Source organism: Lichenostomus cassidix, chromosome 10 (genome assembly GCF_008360975.1).
Source record: "Lichenostomus cassidix isolate B80296 chromosome 10, HeHo_3.0, whole genome shotgun sequence".
NCBI classification, from domain to species: Eukaryota; Metazoa; Chordata; class Aves; order Passeriformes; family Meliphagidae; genus Lichenostomus; species Lichenostomus cassidix.
In genome coordinates, this window is record NC_139491.1 from 15,410,357 (window position 1) to 15,436,605 (window position 26,249).

Sequence of the window (26,249 nt, forward strand, 5' to 3'; positions counted from 1 at the left end):
TAAAGAAAAATAATGCCCTGAAATTAGAAGTAGAACAAAATCTGAAATAGCTCTGCAATCAACGACTTGGCATTCTAACAAGGTCCATCAGTTGCTGATATTGATCATCCTAAAAGGACAGTTGATCCTCTGAAAAACACTGTATTTTCTGACAGATACCCAAATTCACCAGGAGCACATTAAGCTCTTTAAAGTCACCCAGAAGCAGAGATTTGCTCAAACCAAGGTAAGATGCTCAGGACAAGCAGGCTGGCACATCTCTAGGAGGTGACAAACACTGTCACACAGCACAGAGTGTCACTGTCACACACTGCCCAGCCTTCCACCCACAGCCATGCAGAGAAAGGGAGTGACAGGGATTTACCACCTATGACCAGGAAAGATTTCTTTCCAAGGAATACAGAGCAGGAATAGCACAAGTTGGGGATGCAGACAAGGGATCTGTTCTTGGCTCTGCTGGGCTGCCTTGGACACCATGGTCATTTAGATTTCCTGAATCTCAGTTCAAACAGGAAATGTAAATAGTATTGATTCCTAACTCAAAAAAGATTGCATCAATCCTTTACCAAAAAGGGGAAATAAAAACTTGTGTTGAAAAACCAGAGTCCATCAATAAAACATCAAAAAGTTTTCAGATTATTTTCCCTATTAAAAAGCATTTCTATTTCAGTTTGTTTTAAATTAATTTTCTATTCTATTTAGGTTTAAAGATTTTCCTTTTTTTTTGTACCAAGCTTTACCACCTCTCTCACCTCAGTCTTGTCCCTAACCATGAAAGCATGTATACAGCTTATTTTCCTCCCATTTCCCCCAATCCCTTTTCCCAGCTGAAGCCTTTCAAAATATTTTTAAATTGAAGAAATTTAACCACTATCCTCAAACACATCAGAATTTTCTTCACTGTCTGAAAAATTAATCTTCTGACAGCACTCTATTTTCCTAATTGCAGAGACATTACACATTCAAAGAAGAAAAAGGAAAGAAAGAAGAAGGGAAAAACCCTATCAAAAAAATCCAACTACCGTTTTTTACAGTTTTCTTCACTGTATGAAATGGAACACACCTGAGAAGAGATATATTTAAGGGCAAAAAAAACAACAGTGTCAACAAGCTCATTGTGATTTTAATTTCTCTCTCTCAAAATGCCTCCAACTTCACATCAAGTGTTTCCTTCAAAGTATTTAATTTTTTATTTCTTTGATTAGCCACTTGGGTTAAAAAAAACCAGCAACAACAAATCCAGAATAACTTGTTGGAGCCCTTCAAACTTTAGAAAAAACATTGCTAGAGCTCTGGCCAGGAGCAGAAGGCAGCCAAGAGAGCTGCAGGCTTTGCACCCAGCGCCGTGCCTAGGCTCAGTGCCAGACTGCATTCCACCCATTGCATCACTGCTCAGCCCACATCCCACCATGGAAAGACACTGAAAACCCACAAGGTCTAAACTAAGAAGGACCTGCAACCTCTGCACTGGTTATTTCCTAGAAATAATTTTAAATCCTTTTTTCCCATCTCTTATGATGTGTTAACTTGGGCATTTGGAAAACAAACTGTGGATTCTGTTTTGTACATGTGGTGTGGTTACTATATAGGAGGATTTGGGGGATTCACATAAACCAAGTCCCAGGTTTTTTTCCTCATGATTTGCATTGATCTCTTTATTTGTCAGTTCTAATTATCAATTGACTGAATTAAGTCAACCACTCTGCAGAAGACCTCTTTATGCACGTGATCAAAATCAGAGCCATGGTACAAAGCCTGCAGAGGTTCCCAATGCTCTTCAGTGCCAGGTCTCTACATGGAAGACACAACCCTGCCCCAGTCCCATCTCCTGAGCAAACACAGCCTGTGTGAATCTCTGTCTCTCTGCAGGACTTTTGTGTGAATAAGTAATGTTTGCTGCATGAAAATAAAACCTCTAATCACCAAGCCCTTGAAGAACAGCACCCTGTGGGATAGATTACAATATTTTAGCATGTTCGTTTCATTTGGTGTTTCCACCAGTGCTCCTTTAACAATGATACAAACTGCACATTGGGTACTCATTACACCACACTGCAGAGAGCAGAGATCTTGTAAATATGCATTAAACTGGGGTTACGTTTTCCTTCCCTCACACTGTGTCTGAGCTGAGGCACAAACTCGTGTCCTTGAGAGCAGGAGTTGGGGCATATTCCTGGCATGCTGCCACTGTCAGTGAAATATGCCCTTTCTGCAGATGTTTCTTATACTATTGGGAACAAATTGCTCATCCACATGCACAAAGACATACCTGGATAGACATAAGGTACTATGAAGAACAAGATTTATGTCTATATATTCAGTGAAAAGTGGGTTTAAACAAACTCAGTTTGGAGAGTACTAAGTGTGGACAGCTCCCATTTTCTTAAACACAAGTCAGAGATACAAACCACACAAATTTCACAGGTAGGTGTAGAAATGTGCATCACTGAGTTTAACCAAATGCAAAGCAGAATTGAAGCTTACTAGCTTTGTTGGCAGATATAAGCTACATATTAACTAGTTTTACAAATAAACTGCAAATTGTTCCTTTGCATGCCATTGACAGATCTGTCATGTGACTGAACGCTGAGAAAATTCCTGAGTTTCTGAAGCCAATTCCTGCTGAATCTACAGCACGTTTACTTTTTTTGAGAAGTGAAAGGTGCCCCCAGCTTGTTCAGATATGGAAAGACCTGTTTGCTGAAGGAACAAATTCAGAACTTTAGAGTGCACAAATGGTCTGACAGCAGAGAGCCCTGCAGGTAGGACAGCTCATTAGCTCATTAGATGTTTGAAAAGGTTTTAGCTTTTACACACCTACAGTAAGAACATTTCTGAAAGTTTAGAGGATGAGAATCTATTTCATTTCAGAGTTCCAGCTCCACAGTCACCAGGGCTTGTTCTCTGCATTGGCATTTTGGGAGGATCTCCATCTTCACAGTTCTGTCAAAGTTGCCAGAATACATGAGAAGAGGTTTAGATCTTCTTTAACTAAGAGATTCCTGCTCTTAGTTTTACGTATTTTATGGGAAGATCCTGCATATGCCTGGAGTGCAGTGAATGTATGATATGTAGTGCAGAATAAACATTGCTAGTGCAATGCTATATCATCAATATTCTTTACAAATTCAGTCCAGTAAAACAAACTTAATATCGGCTTAACAACAGGTATTATGTAGAGACAAAGTTGTTGCTTTAGTAGTTAGAAACCCTAAAAGCCTTTGTCATTGAACTTTATCACTGAACTTGGGCTCCAAAATCCTATATACCCTGACCACATTGACCATATTTTAACTAAACTGCAGTTTACTTTATTTTATTTGTATAGCAAGCCCTTTTAACTTTGCTCTCACAGGAACAAGAAATAAAGGGATTGAAATACATTCTGTATTCTTATTTATATGTTACTCATGTTTTGCAGCAACTGATGGATTTTCTAATTTGTAAGATTTCTTAGGCAATCAAGAGTAACTCTGAAACAACAATGAATGGATAATGAGCACACTAGCTATGTTTGATTTAATGCATTTGGCCAGGGTGAACCTATTTGTGTTTGTTTCCTTCAACCATATGTTAGCAAAGTTTCATTAAAATGAAAAAGGGTCATACATATTCCTGCAAAGCATCCTGTACATTCTTCAGCAGCTTTCAGGCCAGTTAATTTCCTGCTTAGAAGGAGCAAACAAGCCTCAACAGAAGCTTTAAAACTTACTTAGTTTTAGTATTCACATCAACTTATGTTACTGATCATGAATGCTGAGAACTGATTAAGACTCGTCCATAAATATAACACTTTAAAAGGAAAATAGAGCTACACATAGTAATTCTTGTTAGAGACACAGCAAAGATTACCCCTCATCACTCCAATATTGGTTATCCTTTTCCTCCCTTCCCGTAAGGTCTGTGGCTTGTAACCAGAGGAAATGAGAACACACTGCAGAAAGCATACAGCATTACAGACCACATTTATAAAGGAATAAAACACAGTTACTTCATAATCGTTCTGGGAGCTCTCAGAGTTTCTGGCAGAGCCAGCAGACTTCAGGTGACTTTGGGCACAACATGGTTCCATACAATCGCTTAATGACCACCCAGGCACAGGCTCAGACTCAGATACACACCCGAGTTTCAGACTTAACTCCAAAATGAAGTTACTCACCCTCTGCCTCCAATGAAGATCTCAATGTCCTCACAAAAGAAATCTCTCCTTGCCCATGAGGACTGTATCCATAGAGACATTCCCTTCTAGATGTTAAGTGCTTCCTCCCGAGCCAAGTACATTTTCCTCCCAGGCCACCCTTTTCCTCTGTGTCAGACAGATGCTGTCTAGGGCGGCTGGAGCAGCACTTGACTCCAGGCTGCCTCCAGACCCTCAGCTGCCCCGCAAAGCCAGGCAGTCTCCCACCAGCTGTATCCCATAAACTGATTACACTTTAGTACAACCTGCCTTCCTTCCCCTTATCACCATCTCTAAACAGAGACTATTCCAAGTCATTGCACTGTTTAAGTGGATGGCTTCAGGGTAGAGAAAAGTTTAAAAAAAATTAAAATGGGTGGGAAGAATAGAGGAAAAAGACTTTTATAAACCTCCTGGAATTTGTTTTGAATGCTAATTAAGACCACCTTACACTTCTGAATGCCTGTGAGCTCACACCCCCACAGCAGTTTGCACAAATGCAATTTGCAATTACTTGCAAATGCAATCAGCAGTCCCTTGAGTACCCTGAGCATCAGGTGCCAGTCCTTATCTTTGAGACACCAACAACACACCAGGAACCTGCTGGGAACTTTGCCATGGCATTTGAACAGGTTTTTAAACCAGAGACGATCACATCAGTTTTTATAATCTATAGCATCGCTATACTCATGCACTACTGTCCTGATTTATTCCTCCAAATCATACATCATTTCCCCCAGATCTATTTCTGCAGCTATAGGATTGTTAATTTGCTGTGCAGCACATGGCTGTATCGGGCACTGTAACAGCCAAAATGAACAAAGAAATGCTTCTGAGGATACTGGGTGATATTTTGTATTTCAGACTTCAGCAGGAACACATTGTTTTTAATGATGGATCTATTCCCAAGCCTCTCCCCTCAGGACTTTCTAATAAGTAGGTGATATCACATGACTGTAATCATCTTCAAATGGAAGTCATTATGCTGAGACCAATAAGCCACAAGGAGCAAATACTGATATTTTTAAGATTATTAATGGAATCGAGGTCTGAAAATTGCAAGAGTCAGACAGACACTTGTAGGAATAATGTAATCCCAATTAACAGCAACAGGTTTATATAACTATGTCTGAAGATAGCAAATGTCACTCATGAAGGAAAACGTTGTCAAAATAAATTTTTAGACGTAATGGGAATAAATGAAGATAGAAAAGCTGCCTGGAGGTTAGCACTTCGCCTATTCCACCACCTTCTGTCAGCACCATACAGTGCAAGTCAGCTGAGCAGACAGTGTTAAAAAGACCTCTTCATGCAGTTCTGTGCTTTCATATCGTGCTTATTGGCTGTATAATACCAGCCTTAAGAAATTACATTTTCATAAGCTCCCTCCCCCACTTAAAAGTTCCCTAATTCTTCTTATAAGAATACTAAAATCTAACCACTTAATGTGACCAGCTGATCACAAGGAAGCTAAAATGCATACAAGAACCAGAATTAAGGGATTAATCCACAAGAAAAACTGTAAAAACTCCATTACAGTCTATACATTTGGACTCTATAGCATTTTTAAAACAATGCTGCAGATATGAAGTAATTTTCATACTTGGAGAGTTGTCAACTTCGCTCTCTTTTCAGTGAACAACAGTGGCACATGCTTTGGGTTTCAGAGCTTCACAACAGCCTGAAGTTCATGGCTGTAAATAAGTGCCAAAGTGGGATTTGAGGAAAGCAACTGAGACCCTAATTCCTAGTGAAACCCAAGGGGTTTTAATGCACTTAGGAACCCAATGCCTTTCTTGAGTCATATCAGCATTCTAAGGCATAGCCACACCTCTAAGTCCGGGTTGAAAACACAGATTTGGAAAACACTGACCTGTTTTCAGAAGGAACAGCCTGATCTTCCACACACTATAAGTAGCATGTGTATGGATCTGTGTGTATTCACACATACACACACATGGGACATTGGCTACTCATGATAGAAGCTGCTAAGACATTTCATGGAACTTGACCCTCCCCATCAATCCCTCATGTTCCTGCACCAGAGTCCCAGGATAATCTGGCAGATGCTCTCACTCACTTGCCCCAAGAGCTGCAGATTTAGATCCCTGCAAGTCCTGCTGAGGTGTGTGTAGGCACAGATATGAAATTGTATCTGAGCCCAGATACAAACAGTACCATTGAACTGATCATAAATGTCTGCTGACAATCCATTTGTATGCTCTCTTGGCTGGGTGGCTCTCCTGCTCCTGCTGCTGCCTAACCTTCAGGAGCTTTTCTGGTCACTGAAGTCTTCACAGTCTCTGGAAAGACTTTTGCCCATTCTAAGCTATAGCTTCTTAATCTCTCCAGTGAAGCAGCTATGTCAAATAAATATGTTTTACAAACAGTGGTGTTCACTTAATGCTGAGGTACCACAACCACTCGAAACGCTAAACTCCAGTCAACCTTTATAATACCTTTTCTTTTTTTTTCTTGGCAGCATTGCACATCCTTGTGTAGCTACTGTGAATATTCAAATACTGTAATTGGAAATGATTTACTTTGTTTTGAATTAACTAAAATTCCATTGTTAAGCACAAATACTGCTTCACTAAATCATCAAGCTTTTAATAGGTCCACATGAGCAGGTTACTGAGCGTGTTAGGATTTATAATGCTCCTGGGGAGCTGACCACTGTATTATGCTTCCTGCTGCTAGGTAATATGCATGACACATTTCTGGACACTAATTCATTTATTTAATAGTAACAGTATGCAAAAACAGAGTTCAAAATGAGGCTGACAAAGAAGGTATAAAAGTTTTATTAATCCATAGCTAATCAAAGGCCAGAGGAAAGCATATAATGGTGGCATTTACAGACCATATCGAATGTGAATAAATTAAATTTTTGTTTCCTAAAATCTTACTAATAGGATGTATTCAGCTTGAAACATTTATACTTTTAATTACAGTGGCAGCCAATTTAGAGTAGGTATCTGGTTGTACTGCACTTAAAACTTTGCATCAAGGATCTCCACAAATCCCCTCATCAGCTATTCTTTGAATCCGATTTGTTACTGTGTGCACTGTGTCCATGCTCAGAAATAATAACATTATTTACTTTCTCATTTAATTATACAGTGACAGATTACTTGTAGGGGCAAAGGTCACTGAGGGAAAGTATTTTCTTCCTGTGAGAGAAATCCCCCTGAAAGGCTCGACCTCATGAACATAAAATATAACTTCGCAGCTCTATCCTTCAAATGTTTGTATACAGGAATAAATCAATAGAACTACTCATATGGAAACAGTCATTGCTCCAGGCAAAAGTTTTTGTAGGATTATAACCTCATTTCCAACAAGTTATGAAACATTCAAATTACACTGCAGATTTTGTTTGAAAAAAAATCTAATAGTCAGTTACTAACAAACAAATAATAGGTGATTCACAAATATAATGAAAATAAAAAGGAAAATGAATAGAAAAGTGAGATCATACTAATTTGATCTGTGTTCTGAAATACCCTTAAAATTTTAATTACTTTGTTCAAACCTTTCAGAAAGCAATTCAGGGAGATGATGCTCTAATTTAGAAATGAGGAGAAGCACAATAATCACATAATATGCTTCCATCCACCCTTTCCTTCCTCTACTCTACTTTGAAACTTCTGTTTATTGTCTGGTTTGACTCTTCAAGAGGTCTCTCTCATTCTAAGTGCACAGGGCACCTCATACAGAAAGCCCTGATACTATTTTGTAATTTCACTACATTTCAGTAACAATATTCATTATACTGCTGTAGAAAACTCAAGCAAAAAGATATCAGTATAAATACTGCACTCAGTGGAAAGGACACGAGGCAGTCTGGGTCATGGGACCTCTGCATGAGCAGGGCTGCTGGATAAGCAGGGGCCTGAAATACTCAAAGAAAAGGCTGGTTTCCTATATGCACACACACACATATATATATATATATATATTTATAAATATATGTGTGTGTGTATAAAGTAATGTACTGAGAAACAGAGGCAGCACTCACTCAGCTTGCACACCCCTGCTGGCTGCACTTCCTTCTGTCTCTGCCATTTGCAGCCAAGACAGGTAAATGTGGGGCATCAGCTCTTAGGAAGTTCTGAGGGAACCTGAAGAGTTGGCAAGAGGAGACCTCAGGAGTTACAGTGCTCAAGGAAAGGCTTCAGCTCTGTATCAGTGTAACGCAGTTTAGAGACCTTGGGTAATTGAGCATGTTTGCATTCTTACCTTGTGGTGACAGGGAGGAAACATTTGCCATGGGACTATAAATTAATACCTAACAGTGAGGTTTTTGCCTAGTAACACATAAAAAAAGTAGAAAAGGTTCTTACCTTGTCTTGACAGCTGAGCAGCTGCTTATGAAGCTGCAGTAACTCTGCTGTGGGTCTAAGTGCCAAAGCAGTTGTTCCACACGTCTATTTGTGGGGAGAGAGAGGACTAAGTGAGGGACACTCACAGTTTGCGGTTTGTCCTTGTTTGTGAGAGCTCTCAACACTACCACACCCCATCTCCTGCAATTTCAAGAGACAGAGTGACAATAAATGTCTGATGGGTTTCCTGTCCTGAAGCAAAATCCAAATGGAAGTCAGTTTTACAAAGCAAGTTTTTGCACATTGTATATTTATCCTCTGAAGACAGGTAAGAAAGCCCCATATTAAAATTGCAGGAATTTACTAAAATTCAAAGCATACCCTAAATTTATTTACATGGGAATTGCTGATACTCTGGGATACCTCATTTAGTGACCCTTCCACAGTGACAGGAATAATCTTGCTCTATAAAATCAGGTTAAACTTTTTCCAGTCTGTTTCAGAGGGACAGCAGTAATTCTTTGAAATGGGATTTGCACACTAAGGCTGAATAAAGATCTGATTTTAGCTTTCATATAAGAAAGACTAATTTCATTTGCCAATTAAAATTATTTAGACTTTAGTGTCTAATAAGGATCACTGTAAAAATCTTTAGTCTCCTCTTAACTGAGGTATACTTGCTGCTAACTGAAGTTCTGCCTTTATTTCTTATTTGACTTCTTCTTTAAAATAAATTAATCATTATTTGTGCCACCAAATAAGCCCAGGTCCCTTGACAAAAGCTGAAGGCTGGAAGAGGTTATCTTCATTTTAAATTGTGGAGGCAAAGTAAAACTGGATTAAGACAGCAATCAGTGCTCACATTATAAACACTATCGACTTGCATTCAAAGCACAAAGCTGTGACTGAGCAGCAGCCTTAGCTGCAGGCAGTGCCAGGGAAAGCTCAGCAGAATTCACAATGGATTTGTCCAACCTCCACGTGCACCAGCAGTGAACATTTGAGAGGTCAAGTTATCACTGCCTTAAATCCCCAATCATGTTAACATACACTTCATAAACCAACTGGACAAGCAGACAACATGGAAAACCTAAAGGTTAAGTACACATTATTGACCTCAAGGACGCTGTGTTCTACAGATCATTAAATATGTTGTACTTTCCTCTTTCAACCAGTCACACTGAAAGTGCCCTGGGAACATTATTGAATGCTTAGATGTTCTACCTACATTTGTGTGACACAAAATCAATACCTTTCCCCTAACCTCACTTCTCAGCTCTTCGCTGCTGTTTAAACCACAATGATTCCAATCCTTTGCACGCTCGTGCACATGGCCATTGTCTATTTAATGACAAATAGACACAAATTGGGAACTCCTCTTTCATACGTGAAGCACAGCCTTCTCAACCTATGAAATAGGGGCCAGGTTGGAACAAGGCACTTTTTTGCTTATTGTTTTGCAACCCACGCTGCTTTTTAGGTGGTGGGGATGCCACTCCCTGAGGACCAAGCTGGTGCTGCACATCTCCCAACAGGTGTCTTGTCCCTGCTTACTGCACTGCACCACTCCACTCTCCTGGAATTCTAAACTGAGGCTGAGACTTACGCCATAGGATGTTCCTGGCACCCAGGCTAAGGAGTGCATAGGGGTGAAGCACTAAGAGCACCCCTCAATTTTCTTTGGTAGTTCCGTCTGAACGTTCCTTAATGATTAGGACATTTCATTCTCACTGTTTCCACCTTAATCTTGTCCTTAACTCTTGATTGAAGGCTAGGTCAGGAATGTGGCTACATGCCTGGATTACCTAGTGCCAAGGGCAACATCCCACCAGCTGCCTTTAGGTTACTTTAGCAACCCTTTCTCAGGGTCATTCGTACCTATTTCTCAGTTTACTCCTTGAAAGCCTGACCCTAATCCCAGCTCTAGCCCTAGCCTAAGGTTTATGCAGTGGTACACGCTGAGCTCCCAGGTTAGGGGCTGCTGAAGGTGAGGGCAATTCTCACTTCATTTTACCATTTATTTCTGAGCTCCCCTGTTGCCGTCATCTGTCCCAGCTGTCTGTTTCCTATGGCTCTTTGGGACCACAGCTCCTCTATTCCAGAAATGAACAGCCCATCTCAAACAACTGTCAGCCTCACAGAAACACAAGTAGTGAACAACAGCTGCCAAGTGGGAGCCCAGAGCACCACGGACTGGAGCAAATCCTTGGGATATTCAACAACTGTTGTTTTTCCCAAGAAAAACATACAAGATGCACATGACCAAGATGCTGAAAGGCTTGGGCTTCCTACTGAAATAAGAAAAATTCAGGCACCTTGTCTAATCCAATGATTAGACCTGTAGAATAACCGTTTATACCCTGGGAAACATTGACTGAACACAGAATTATGGCTGCACATTTCTAGGACAAGTCCAGATAACCAAGGAAATGGCAATACTGGCTTTAGTAAGTTGTTCATTACATCATGCTATTGACTAACTGATGGCCTGGGAAGAGTAAGGATGTCCAAGTAAGCTTAACACAGGTTCAGCAAATGACTACATTTAAATGTCCAATAACCAAATGCAGTGTATTTCAAATCTAGTTTTGCTCTTGTGGGATTAACTGTACTTTCTTTGAGATGTGTTATTTTGATGTCCTCAGAGGCTCTAAATACTCAGGGAGATTTTCACTGATGTTTTAAAAACAAGTTGAAGCTGCTTATTCCTCAAATCTCTTCAGTTTCTATCAGACAGAAAATTGACAAACACTGATTTGGTGTCAAAAACAGGAGGACATTGAGATTAGCACTGAAACTACCTTGAGTCAGTACCTGGCTCTGGAGATTACCACATGAAATCAAAAGCTCCCCTTGCAACTCTGGTATGAATGGAATTGCCCAAATTCATACTTTCAGATATACACACAGCTGCTCTTGGAAAACTGCACTTCATCTCCTGGTGAAGGCAGGGCAGAGGGGGATGAGAAGCAAAGCAAACCTGAACAATATTCAGCACATGGGAGATACACCTACCTCTCTGATTCTTGAAGACACCTGCTCTGTGAATCATTTTTCAATTACCACTTCCATTTCTCCCCTGAAAAGTTATGATTTACTTAATGACTTCTCTGAATAGCAGCAAAGCTATGTCACACTTTCAGTCCTGATTGCTGTTGCTGTTGTCAACTCTCATTTGTCTGTAGGTATTCTGTGCACAGTGGGCAGACCTCTAACAGTGATGGTGTAAAGCATATGAATAGATTTCAAAGTCCAGACTATGTCCTACATACTGAGGGGGGATCAAGATGATTAAACTTGGACTTTAGAGCATCTGTGAGTTTCAGTAACCCAAGTCTGAGCTGGAGTGAGGTTTTTGCTGTAACCCTTGGCAGAAACACTAAGGGACAGTTTTCTCAGAAGCAGTTTGTGTACAGACTGCATATCTGAGGCTTCTTCAGGAGTCTGTATGTCAGAGCAACTTTTGTGCCAATCCGTGACAGTCCGTCACCATTAGTGCACCATCAATTTTTCATAAATTTATGAAAAAGCTTCAGTAGGAAAAAACCAACAAACCTAACCACAAATCCTCTAACCCACAGGCAGAATGCATCTTTCTTCTTTGTAACTGTCCTGCATGTCGTATATTCACACTTTTCAGTTTGTCCTTCCATTCACTCTCTCCTCATTTTCTATTTTAATTTCTAAGTACTGTATTGATTCCTTGTCATTTTTCATGGTCATCCTTATTAATCTGCTTTGGAAATTTACTCACACTACGTACCACTTTTTCACCCTTTACATCAAAATATCTCTTTTCTACATTCTTTCTCTGCTTCTCACAGAAGTCAGGTTTATTTTCCTTGGTTCACTTTGTATTCCAAATTCCCTTTTGCAGTTCTTTCGTTAACCTTTCTCCCATGTGACACCAAACAGCACCTTGGAATTTCATGGGAATTACAGTTCAGCCATGTCCTGGTCCAACCTGTGCTCCTTTCTGAGCACATGGTGTGGTGTCAGTCACCCCACACTAACTGGGGGTCCCCATTTCTCAGAGCTCTCTTATGAGCCAGACAAAACAGAGACTCTGCTACACACTGGGGGAGAAAGTCACATCCAATGAAGCACTGCAAGTGTTGGGCTCACAGTCACAGCACCACCAGCACACCAAGTCACTATTTATCACCCTATCCACTTACAGATTGGATCAGAAATCCCCCTGCTGGAAAGAAGGAAAATATCTTTCTCTTGTCCACGGAAAATGCCAAAATATTAGAAAGGTTATGACAAAAATTGCCTTTTCAACCAATTCAACAAATAATCAAGTCCAGAAACTACCACTGCATAAGACGTAAAGTTGTTCCTATCTCAGGAGTAGCAGACAATCTAGTAACTGTCTGTAGGGACTCTTTCTCTTCCTGCTGTTTTTAAGATTCTCCAAAAAACAAACCCTAAAAGCCACTGAATAGTGATCTAAGAATGGTTATAAATGACACTCAGTTTTCCATGGCTGTTTACACAGATATTCTATCAGCACTGACAGCAAGATGATAAGTAATTTTATAGGTCTACTCAAAATGATTGCACTTCAAATGAATTAGAAGTTTATTATTTTATATTAAAGGGTACTCCTTTGCTTAGCTCCAGCTGCAGTGAACCTCTGCTGGGTGTCAGGTATAATTTAATATTTCCAAATGAAAATTGTTTCTTATGGCTACTGACAGATTCCTGTGTTTACTTGGTGGTAGATACAGTGCTACCAGATACACTGTCCCAGGTCATGTTTTGTTCCACAGAACTGTGTAATTGTATTGCTTTGCAACAAATAAATCAATTCGTCTATACCTGTTATTATGTAGTAAAAGCAGTATCTGTACTTCATCTCCTATATTTCAGTGTCAGATGCCAGGAATAACCACTGGAAATACTTTACTGAATACAATTCCCAAATTATGAACATTACACTTTAAATGCACATAAATCCATGAAACAAGTCAAACACAGAGACATTTGTAAAATATTGGTGAGGAGCAAAGACTCAATTGAGGTGTCAGGTCTGGATACACACAAACAGGGTGTGTCCCTGAAGAGTCCCCTCTTTTTATTTCCAAGGCATTGATTACCTGCAGAGTGAGTGCCTCCCCGCAGTTCCGTGGGTGCTTTTCTAAGGCTTGTGAGAGCACATCCAGCATCCTGACTTCCTCCTGTTTGGCAATGGGTATCACTGGTAACAGAAGCTTCAATCATGAAAATGCCATTTCACTGAATATTTATTTCTCATAGTAATCATTAACTTTCAAAAGTGCTCTGTGTCACACTGCCGGGAAAATGCAGCCTCCCCTAAAGACTTCAGCATCTGAATAGAGACATGACAAAATGACAAAAGACAAAAGAGACAGAGGAAGTGAAGTGCAAAATGCAAGATATAAATACAAGATTCTGAGTTATCTTAAAGGCATTATGTTGGTCTGGTTTTCACATCCATTTCTGCTGTTGCTTCTGTCTAGATAAGCACGGTGTGAAGCTGTGATCTTTGATGTTACATCAGTTGATCTAGGGACATTATATGTAAGTACCTAGATCCTTGTACACACCTACGTACACAGAGAATCTGGTAGATTACTTTTCTATGTAGATTGCTCAATATTTTCAATTGTAGAGGACACTTGTGACCTCAGTTCTGAGAAGTTCTCACACCTCCATTGTGTGTAGAAGGCCTTTGATAAGCAGCCCTGCAGGTGGTGAAGTGTCCTTTCTTTGTCTCTTCAAATCCCATTGATGTTTGGGGCAGAGGGATAAAGTGGAGCGTCACAGTTTCCCCTTTCTCGCTCCCTCTGCTAAGACAGTTTTGGCAGCTTGCCTGAGCTCCTGAAGCTCCCAGCACAGGCTTCCTATCACCCCTACCACCAAAGGAACTGCAGCAGCTGATGCTGCAACTGAATGTACCCCTGACCCACAAAGCAGAGAGAAAACAGCACTACCTACTCAGCACAGGGACTTCTGGCATCTACCACTCCCTTACCTACAGACAAGGGCAGCAGGATCCTCAGCTTGTTTGGGGAGAGGGAGGAAGATAAGCAGAGAAACATCTGTTCCCACCAATCCACCTCCCCAGGCATCCTCACTCTTCCACTTCCACTCTTTCCTCTTTGCCACCTCTGCATTCTCCTTTCTCCCTTCTCTGGGCTCAGCTGCCCTCAGAAGAAAGGGTTTACTGTGTCTCAGTTACAGTCTGACAGTGAGGGCACCAAAGGCAGGTGAAGTTCTGTTGAGCCCCATGCCAATTGCACTCTCCAAAAAATGAGCAAGATTTCTGGGTTGCTTCCAGATTTATTGTGCAGGAGCTCCAGCTAGGCTGCCAGTTCCAGAAAGAAAGAAAAATTAAAAGGCCACCTTGGGGAAGTCACACAAAAAGTGATGACACAGGCAAGAAAATCCAGAGGCACAGCACTGCTTGCTGGGCATCCTTGAAGAACACCTAAGCACAGCACCTGCAGGTCAGGTCAGGAGTGCTCAGTTCTGTGTTCCTTTGCCACAAACAATTGTGAAACCCCAAGACAGTAATAATAATAAAGTTTCTCCTTCAGTTGTGCTGGCCAGTTCACACAATATAAAAGACAACCATTGTTTTGCTAGTCTGAAAACTCAAGGTGTGCAGATTTAGACAATAAATTTAAAAGAACTGCAACTGTCCAAATGAATATCAATTTAGTTTCACGTGATTTTACTTTTTTATTGTGGCTTATTTACTTGCATTTTAATTGGGAAATCTTTTAAAGCAGCTTAATTGCAAAGCTAAGCCCAGAAAAGCTGCCTAGACATCTCTAATTCGGCCCCTTGTGGCTATACACCACCATGTAAAGAAACAAGAGAGAACTGCAGAAATCACTACAAGTGCATTTCAGTGCTGAGGCTTTGATTTCAGTAGATGTAACATTAGTGACAACAAAGCGAAGCAAAAATCCTTTTCTCAACCTGACTGCAAACACACCTTCTGTGCCCACAAAGATCTGATCTACTTTGTCAGAGCTGCTTCAATTAGACCTGCAGCTTCAGGAGCATCCCTGCTGGCCTTCCTGGGGCCAAGTCAGGGCTGAGGAGCAGCACATTGTCAGAGCTTGGTGCAGGGGGTCACACTCCTGGGGTGTCTCAGCCCCTAGGTGCCTGGGAGTCTTTGCTTCGATCACAAGCAAGATGAGCATCACTCACATATAAGGTTGCTACACACCCTTTTATGGTCTGATTTCTGCACTGTGGCAAGCTTTAGCTGCTGGGAATGAAAAACAGCATAGATTATTAACTGGCTTTTGTCTTATTTCACCACTGCCTATACAGATATTTAAACTTTTCTTCTTATTTGACTCCGTGGACTTCAGGCACCTTCTTAATAGCCTTTTAGCAAAGATTTTTGTGGTTTTTGAATGGGGGCATTGGAGAAAAATTATTTTCCCTCATGAATAAAAGTTACAGTTTAATGATATGAAACATTTCTAGGGAAATATCCACAGTATTGCAGCTGGTGCACTGTTAACACCACAAAGGAATAGGAAACAAATATTAATCCATACCTCAACTTCAACAGGACTTTGAATTGGGCAGTTGTCCCTAACATTCTAGAGAAACACTACCTCATTTATCTTCATACTCCATGAAGTGGCAAGAAATTAAGCAGAGGACTGTGAAACAATTGCACACCTATCATAGAGTGAAGGTGAACAAATACCAGGTGGTTTTGTGCCCTGTATATTCTTATAAAAATATGATCAATGATGTTATTTTTGCTCGTCTACCTTAAAAGCTTAGGGACACCAGCTCTGTGAAAGAAGGGTTCACATTAAAGAGGAACCTGCTTCCTTCTCACTGTGTTTCCACCACTCACCTCAATTTGTTCCTCATTGAAACCCCTCACCTGCTTCCCTTGTAGTACCTGCAATCCACTCAGAGCTCTGTTTAACTCCACCTGCCCAGGCAGCATCCTCATCTCTCAGACCATAATAGTTTCTGCCCAGGGTCTCTGACAGACACCTGCTTAAATACTTGCATGTTTCTCTTCCCATTTTCTTAAAATAAAGTTCCTCTTTCCCTTTTCTTAATGGCTACTCGTGGATATTCCTGACCTTTCAAAGAATCTGCCTTTTTGTCCTTCTTAAGGATACAATCAGTTGGCTCTAATCTCTCTCTCATCAGAACCTGGGGCTGCTGCCTGCAGAGGCCAACAGCAAAGCTGACAAGGGCTTCTCATGGAGTTAGAGACACTGGTTAGGAGGTCAGATGCTCTTTCACATGAACAAGAAAGCACTCAACCTCAGTTTGGAAAAAAAAAACCAACTGTCTATAAAAATGCACCAAGCAATGTCCGGATGAAAAACATTTCCGGAAGCAATAGTTCTAAGTAGAAAATGTTATTATCCAAATATGGCCTTCCTGAGGCATCCTTCCCTTTCTGGGCAAATTCCATGGAAGTCTAAGCTCAGCAAGGTCACTGAAATGATTTGCCTGGCTCCTGTAAGAGGGTCAGTGAAGCAGTAACTGTTCCACGGTGGTAGATTGAAATATGTGCCTGCAACACCACACCTGGATGATTCAGAGACCTGCAATGCATGAATCCCCACAAAGATCCATCCTTAAGCATAACCTCTAAATTGTCATTTTATACTAGCCTCTTTTCCACCTGTTTTCTCTTTGCGCTGAAATTCCTCCCCCTCGACTGTGAGCAGTGAATCTTCCTTTAGAACATGGCAATATTTATTGACTGTATTCTTTGTTCACATCTGTCAGACATGGGAAGTCACCACTGCTTTACAAGACTATCAGTTTTAAGTAACGCCATTCATCACAAAATGGAATAGTGTGAGCAACATTTCCTCAACTGCAATGAATTATACAAGGGTCAGCAAGCCGGAGTCGCGGTTGGCAACACAAACATTGGCCTCAGGTAGCAAACCCATCTTTGCAGCTGTTCTCATCCATATGGGTTCAATGAACTGCAGAGAGTACAGGCCTTTGCTTATTGAGAGTATCTGCTGGAACTATTTCATCTAACCAGCATCATAAAACAACTCTGAAGTAAGGTGAATGCTATTCATCTAAAGCTTGTCTGGTAGCCAACTGCTGACAGAGGGGAAATAGAGATGGCAGAGCAGCAGATATGGTTGGGAAATGCAGGTGCTCCTGGGTTTCAAAACTCAGAGATTGAAACCATGAGAAGTGGAAACAATGCACCTGTGGTTCACAGGCATGTGGTCACCCCAACAGAGCTGAACTTCCTGTCATGCAGTTTCTAGGATCCTTCAGTGCATTTCCTCACCAGCAAAATGCCCTTTTTGTGGACATATTGTCAAGCAGATTTGTTTGGCAGCCACACAATTAGCCCTATTTTTGCTCTGAAACAGAAAATTATATTTATAAACATGTTTTTGCAAGTAAGGTTATTCTGTGATTAAATGCAGATATTTTACCAGAAGCCTCATCACTTGTACACAACACACACAAGGCTTGAGTTCTCTCTGCCTTCTGATTTACCCCAGCATTCACTGAGATTTTACTTCTAATAATAGGTCTGCAATAAGTTTGTTTTTCTAGAAGATAACATTAACAGCACATGGCTTTCCTCAGCCTTGTTTTCCTCTTCAGTCGCATTAGTATAATTAGATTCCTAGCAGTTTTCTATCTAAAACAGTGATTGTACAAACACTTGACCAAGAATGTCAGAAGTCCTTATTGAATTGATAACTGTTAATTGCAAAAATACTGCAAAACTGTCTTGAACCTAGAAAGTAAATGATTCGAAAGATAAGGCCTTTAACAGATATTCCATATATAAGAAGCCTAAAGATGCTTCAATTTTCTTTCTGTAATGACCTTCAACCTAACAAAATTAATTACAAGTTAAGCATTCCCAAGAAAAGAAGAAAAGCTTGTAATAGAAATATCAAAGCCTTAAATGTCAGTTACTAACAGCAACAATTTTCGAGTAACACCATTGACCCAGTTTACTTAGCCCACAAGCTGTAGCATTTTAAACTGTTCACTCAAAAAACCAGTATCCTTGAGAGACACTGTCTTTCCAGTTTAGGACTAGGCTGAGAGAGCCAGACAAGTATCCCATCTAAGTGACAACAGCCCCAGAAATTGCCTTGTTGTTAGATAAACTAAGCAAATCCCCTCAAATATGGATCCAGTGTACTGATGGGTTGTAGCAGAGAAATGATGACATTAAAGGATGGCTTCATGACCATATGTATATAAAATTTCATTCTTTTAGATGTTTCCTGGGTTGAATTAAATTATGTAAATATATGTTAACAATAATTCATAATATTTTAATAAAACCTTTTTCTTTCTCTTGGCTTGTTAGAAGTGCAGTCCCAGGTGTCCTTAGGGTGCTGCGTGTTTTGTTTTTACACTTTAAGGACACACAAGGTTATACACTTCATAAGCCAGGAAGCACAACTATTGATATATAATGCAGGTAATGATGCTGGGCATCCTTTGTCTGGTATCATTCCCAGTTTTTGCTGGGAGCACTGTTCATCAACAAAGTGACTTGGTATCAAGAAGGGGATTCACATTTTTCAAGTTTTCTGCCAGCTAGCTATTCTGGGAAAGAAAAAAGTATTTTGATTTTCTTTTTTTTCCCCTCTAGTGGAAGATTAAACAGTGAAGGTGTCTTTACCGTTGACAGATTTTGTATTAGTAAATGCAATCAAATCTACCTAAGACTCATGCCTCAAGTGAACTTACTCACTGAAAAGTGCATCCCCAGAGACATTGCTCTCCACGTGGTCCCCCTGCCTGTTCAGGCTATGAAAGTTCGTCAAGTTTAAGGTGACCCTTTCTTTAAAGTAAAAAATAATAAATTTTTTTTAAAAGGTTGTAACAAAGTAACTGCATAGGAGTTACATAAGAGGTATTTTTCAGTGCTGCCAGTTTCATCATCATCAGGATTCTGGCACAGATGGGAGGTGATCCTGAGTCCTGGAACGCAGAAATTTCCCCAGAGCAAAGCAGCTCAAAGAAGCCCAATGTGTGACACAACGCTCTGGTTTTCAGGCTGAGCAGAGCAGCCTCTCTGGAGCTTCTGGGCTCTTCCCCCAGTGCTGAACACACACCATGTCTCCTTCCTTTGCTCTCAGATGTCACAGATACCTCAAGGTCCCACCTTGAGATCAGATTTCCTTTGGGTATTATCCCTACACTCTGGCTCACTCCCTATGCTGTGTGCAGAGCTGATTGTTCACTCTGCCCTTGCTCTGGTGTCCCTAATGGTGTTTCCAGCAAGTAGTGAGAGGGACAGAACAGCAGACATTAGGACAGAAAAGAGAAATATCCTCTTAACAGAGGTTAAGAACATGAACACCGAGGTACAGGATCACACTACACATCACTTTCAGTTCCTTGTTTCCACAGCCCATGATCAGCAGCAGATAATCAAAATTCAATCTTTGACAGGTTCTGTCCAATCATCTGAATTTAGAGATATGGACCAAGCATCAGAAGTAGCCTACATTTTCAGTTTCCCTTTGATCTCATTCTTTGCTTTATTGGAACTTCACAGGAAATATCTGGAAATTATTTTTTTATTTGGATCCACATCTGCTCTTTGGGAAGGGGAAATACACTAATTTAACTTTTTTCCCTCCTTTAAACAGTGTTGATATTTAAGGACTTGTGTACTGGTAATGCTTTCAGTTTCAGAGGGCGCTGGCATTACTGAACACTCCTATTTCATTCTTTCTTCTCGTTCTATTAAGCAAATGTCTCAAAATAGTAACATCTGCAGTAATCATTAAAAGCCCAAAACAAATCAGCAAACCTCTAACTTTGCTTTTTTACTGTTTTATTTGCAGCTTGTGAAAACTTGCTTATTACAGCTGTTACATACAGAAAGTTTGCTTACAAAATTCCCATAACTTAATGTTCCATGTGCTGTATTAAAGAGCATGCATGTTCCTATGGAATCTGCACAGCAGGATCAGGGTCTAGATCAGCAGCACATTCATTCAAACACACCCAGAGCACAAAACATACACACACATCCTCGAGCCACACTCCGTGCCACAAACTTCCAGGCCACTTGAGGCTGGCTTTGTGTGAGGGCCTCTCATTGATGTCAGGAGTGCTGCACGTAGCACTGCTGGCAGACCTGCCCCCAAGCATAAATGTCCCTTGAAATATGCCCTGAAGTTGAACTCCAAGCTCCACAAGACAAATAGTCAGGGATTAACCCCAGAGCCAAGCATCTTCTTCCTCCCTGCAGCTGCCTTGTCCCCAGCCTCCTTTCAATAAAGGGATGCTAGTCAGCAGAGCTCTCTGCTACCACAGTGTTTGGGAGCACTGAGCACAACCAAACCGTTCTCGTGCCAGTGCAAAACCTCCATACAAACCCAGCCGCACATCACCCAGGGGCATCACTGATCCTCAACAGAGGGACCAGACACACACCAAGTCTGACTACATCCACAAACACTGATGGGCCTAAAAGCAGCTTTAGGGTGGGAAGTTTCATTGCTTAAAGCACACAGGATCAGCTTGAATTAGAAAATAATATCAGTTTTCTCATGTTTTCAAACTGTTTGGACCGCTTGACACTGGACTGGTTTAGAGGAACTGACTCTTCCTCAACATGACAACTTTCCAAGGCTCCTATAATGGGATCAATATTATTTTCTAAGTGTTGACACTCTAATGTACTGAGTACAGAAAAATAAAAAGAATGCATCATTTACAGAAGAATTATTGTGGGACTAAAATCTTAGTTACATTTTCCATTGATACCACAGAGTCCAATTAAGTTATAACCCCCACCTACAAATCTTGTCCTACCACAGTTCTCAAATCCTCACAGTTACAGCCAAATTTCTGTTTCTCACTGTATTTTTATTATTTTTCTCTTGCTGCAGAAAAAAGGAAACTCCTAAGCAATGTGAAAACGCACAAAAGACATTTAAAAACTTAATTCCGTTTAGGACAGTATTTAGCAAATGTTTTCATCTCTATGATTAAATTTAAGCATGTGTTTGCCAGTCATTGAATAGATGAACTGGGTAAGTTCAATTCAAGTTCCTTTAGTGACTTAGGACTCAAATAAAGGCTTTAACAGCTTTACATTACTTTTGATCCCATGACTTCTTAGAGCTTCATTAACTTCTGTCAGAAGATGCTGGTGGTCCCAGCTCCAGCCCCTTGCTGGATGAACCAGCCACATGCTGAAGAAAGGCCTCCCAGCTTCCCAGGTAACAGGAAGCAGAACAGAAGGTTCTGCTTGAAGGGCTGGAAGTGAAGGATGAACAGCTTTTCCTGTGCCATGGAATCCACACCAAACATGCCAGTCTACAAAACGGCATGGAAAGACTACAGACTCTTCAGCCTGCACACCTGACTGACTCCTGCTGCTCAGGGCCCTTGGGATTGAACAGGGAATACAGAGAGCTTTGAAAAATCAAGGATTCTGGCCAATAAACAACCCAATGGTCACATAGCTTTGCAGAGAACAATCTCCAAATGACTGATTCCACACCCACAAATTAATAATCAGCACTCTAAAGCCTGATCATAGAGAAAATATACTTGATTAACATAATTCCCTAATATCAGACCAGACATGATTAAGACAATTAATTTTAGTATTGCTAAATGTTAATACATCCCAAGGTCCGTTCTTCTTTGCCTGTTTACTCTGTCCTTCTCTCTTTTGCTAGAGGTTCTTGTGATTTAGCACTTTTCTCTCTAACAAGGTCTCTGTTTAGAATAGCATACCTAAATTATTTAAATACTCATCTGGTAAACAACACGGTACTTTTATCCATAAAGTAAAAATCATATTGCTTTCTGAACTATTCACAAGGGAAATGTTGGATACAAACTGGTTTATTTCTTAGTCGATGGAATTCTGAGCATCAGGACATTATGATTAAAACCAAACTGTTAGATTTCTAATTCTATGAAAAAAGAAATGCGTGGAAAAGCCCCCTACAGTAACTGTTACACACACGAAAATGTGATGAGAAACACAGAAAGCTCTTGCCAAAAATAACACCGTACCTTTAGCATCTGCATAATATTCCTTTACATTCTGAGAATAAAGAAAGAAAAAAGCCTAACGCCTTACAAAAGTGGCCAAGAACCTTTCCCATTTTTACCAGTGCTACCAAGGCAAAAAGCGCCAGTGTTCAGCTGCCATTGTACCTCACTCACCTCTGGAGTGGAATGCACCTCTAGAGGTTCCTGGGATGTCACAGGATAGCATCCTGTCAAATGGATGGTGCAGGACCATGCCCCCACAAACACCAGCCCAACAAATGTAAGACTGGCATTGTCAGGAAAAGGGGAAGACAGAAAATAATTTGCCTGTGCGTAAATCCTTTCCAGGACTATGCTTGTCAATTATTAACATCCCATGTTGCAGCAGTAACTCAGTGACCATTAATGTGATCCCTGAACAGGGTGATTTGGTTCTCCAAGTGAGACCTCGAGTCAGTACCAAAGTTGAGCAGCCCCAAGGCTTCCCTGCTCTGTTTCTGTGGCATCCAATGCTGCCTGTCTGCGTCCCCACAACCTCCAGATGCAATATTCTCATTCCCTGCCCTTCTGTCCCTCTGAAGCCTGCAGGAAACTTCTGTGAGTGGAGAAGAGTTTTATCTTCTCTCCCCAAAGTATCTTCTAACTGGACACAGACTATTTCAGAGGTAGCAGAAATTAGACATGGGAGGGCAGGTATACATGAAGAGACAAAAAGGCCATTTACCAGTTTACTACAGCCATAAAAAACCCACAAAGACACTATTTCTGCATGAAAAGAAATCAGTTCCTGCTCTCCGAGTCAGTAGGCTCAGTGTAGGCATAAGTTCACTGCTGACATAGTTGATTTAAGACCCTTTGCTGTGATGGCACTGTTGGTAAAAGCCTTAACCATAGTTTTTACGATGCTATTAAGTTTTAGTCATTTGTGGGTTTTGCAGTGTATGAATACTATAGATGCCACCTTAATTAAAAGGTCTTGTCATCTTGTGCAATTAAAAGAGAAAATGTACTCTCCTATGAATAGCCAGGAACAAATTGAGCAAGCTGCATTATACACGCTAAGTACACAGCAATTTCGTGCCCCTTCCTGTATCACATCTATTCTCCAGCATTCAGTACTTTCTAATAATCCTGTTACAATGTTTTATGTTTAATTGACTTATGAAGTACCAGTGCCATGGCATCCCTGACCATTAATGACAACCAAGTTAAACAAAGTTCTACTTTGCAAATGCATACAAACTTCACATACACAGAGCACAGAAGGATAACTGCTCTATCTCTAAGGATTTTCATGTACAAACACCCACTAATAGAGGCATTTCTTTTTTCAGAAGAAAATATCTAATGGATAACTAGGCAGTCTCTTCCCAAAGAGTACATAATAAGACAAATATCAGTTTAAATAGACATTAATACCCATGCAACTATTTAGTTAGACAGCATATGCACATAAAGTAGATCACACACATGGCATTCACAGCCTAAACATGAAAGTGCATTTCCACAGCTACCTGCAAGGAATCCCAGCAGATGGTTACCAGCATGTGTCCATTCTTGTCAGCTGCAAACACATTCACCTTCATAGGTCTGGCTCATTATTTCAGTTTTGACTCCAACTCAAGGTCTTTCAAGATAATGAAGCAGCAAATGATTGGCTGCCTCAAGGTTTGTGCCCAGAGCAGGACTTCCTTCAGGATCCACAAGTAACTTTTGACCATGAAAAAGTATATCCTACATCCATCTGCAGCCTCTGTCCTTCACACTCCAGGGCATTATATTGACAGGGCAGCAAGAAATCCAGGCACATCTCCCTGGGCCAGTTAGACAGAAGCATTCTCAGGATTTGCTCTAGACTACAGGGTCAGTAATACTTGTGGTGCTTTTTGACAGACATTCCTATAGGTCCATGCATTGTAGCTTCTGTGTCTGGATCATAAAGAAACTGAACATATCCTCATTCAGAAGTCACCTAAAATTCATGTGATCATTACCATTTGTAAAATACACTAAATCCACTGATGTCAAATGAAGCAGAACCTCCTGTCTCTGGGCCTATTTTAAAAGTTATATAACTCATTTAGAAAACTTGTCCTTTAAAGGTGCTAGGTAAGTTAGGTTCAAAGGGTGTTATCTCAGAAGTCTTTACCATTTGACAGTCATTCAAATGAAAATGCAAAGTTGACATAAGTATGGAAACCATTTTTTCCCTTCGGTCCTGCAAATAAGTAGGGTCTTCTGCTTTGGAGAGCTGAACCCTACCACCATCCAAACAAGTAACACAGTGAACTTGAGAATGGTACAAGACAGCAGTAGCTCGGGGCTGAGAGCTCACCAACAGCAGGACAGACCATGTTCTCACCTCTCCACCAGGGAAACAATTCTCCTCCCTGCCACACTCCTCCTTGGTGTTTTGCCTCGCACAGGAGTTCCCCACACAGCTGCTCTAGCTTCTGGGAAGATCTTCACAATATGCATGGAGGATCCTGGCTTGCTGCCTTGTCCCTGAAGTGCCCAGTGCTCCCCTACAGAAGGAAACTCCAAAGCTGCTCCTTGAAAGGAGCTTTTCCTCTTACATCCATGCCAACAGGCACCTTTGGGGCTTTGAGCCCCGCAAGCGCCTGTTTTCTGGCTGCTGTGAGCCTGCAGCTTCTCCTTTGAAGTGCAGCAGCCTTTGGGGAGCATCCTGGGGCACTTCTGAGCTGCACAGGCAACAACTGCTGCAGCTCAGACAAGCATATGCTCCAGAGGAAGAGGCACATTCTAGACGAGGCATGAGCAAAGTTTTGATCACAGATAAAGGAGAAAGGTTTTCGAAGGAACTGGAGAAATACTAAGGATATAGGAGGCTTCAAAGAGAAAAGTGCAGTTATCTTGGCTGTGATAGTGTAAATTATTCAAGTGTGAGCCAATTAGTAATCCAACAGACAAGGTATTGACAATCAGAATAAATACCCTTAGGCATGGCTCCAAGACCCACAGTCCCACATGGACAGGAGCCCAGCAGCCAGCAAGCAGCCAGGGCAATGTCAGAATCATACCATCCACTGAGCATGGGTGATGGAGCCACATCACAACACACACTGTGCTGGCAGCACTGCGGGGCTAATGACACCTCCGGATGGGAGGCTGGTGGCATGAGTGGCCTTCAGAGTGCAAAACAATAACCTAAGGTTACCTGTAACATTGAAAAGACAGATAAATGTGTGTTACCATGTGAACTCTTATCAATTCCTGACAGTCGTCCCCTCCCTCAAAGCAGATACAGCTGTAACAGATGAGTAGCACCCAACCACTCCTCAAGGACCGTTTGTAACACAGGCAACAGGAATTGTATTTTTGAGCTGTGGGCATGAGACTGAGGGATATTCTCTTAAAGACATGCCTTGGAAACTGGCACTGTCGAAGTCAATGACAGGACAGGGTACAAAAGACAAAAAAACCCCAAAGCTGCAAGCTGCATTAAACTGACTTGAGAAGAAATACACAAAAGTCATCAATGAGGGAGCTTGCCCCTCCTTCGGCACTGATGGGGCAAGCAGGTCTCACTCACAGGTTGTGAGCAGCTGCAGCCCACTGACCACAGGTGCAGACATAAACAGGCTGTTCTCAAGTGCCCAGTCAGCTGAGGGCAGGACCAGGGCAGTTTGAACATAGATTAACAGGCTCCTAACTTGTAAGCAAACTGTGCTACACACAGGGGAGGCTAAGCCAGCTGCTACAACAGCGTCTTAGTAGGGCTCCTG

At 41.1% G+C, this 26,249-nt stretch overlaps 1 protein-coding gene across 4 annotated transcripts in view; it reads right to left on the reverse strand.

Moving 5' to 3' along the window:
* Positions 1-26,249, reverse strand: part of LOC146432811 (uncharacterized) — a 211,122-nt gene that overhangs the window by 64,669 nt on the left and 120,204 nt on the right. For 2 of the 4 annotated variants that reach the window (XR_014854328.1, XR_014854329.1), the window contains exons 5-6: positions 13,605-13,837; positions 8,524-8,607 (exon numbers count right to left, since the gene is read on the reverse strand). The exons of 1 other annotated variant lie outside the window; for it this stretch is intronic. The gene's annotated coding sequence lies outside the window, so the exon portion shown is untranslated. The remainder of the gene's footprint in view (positions 1-8,523; positions 8,608-13,604; positions 13,838-26,249) is intronic. One more of the 4 variants, XR_014854330.1, reaches the window with a different exon arrangement.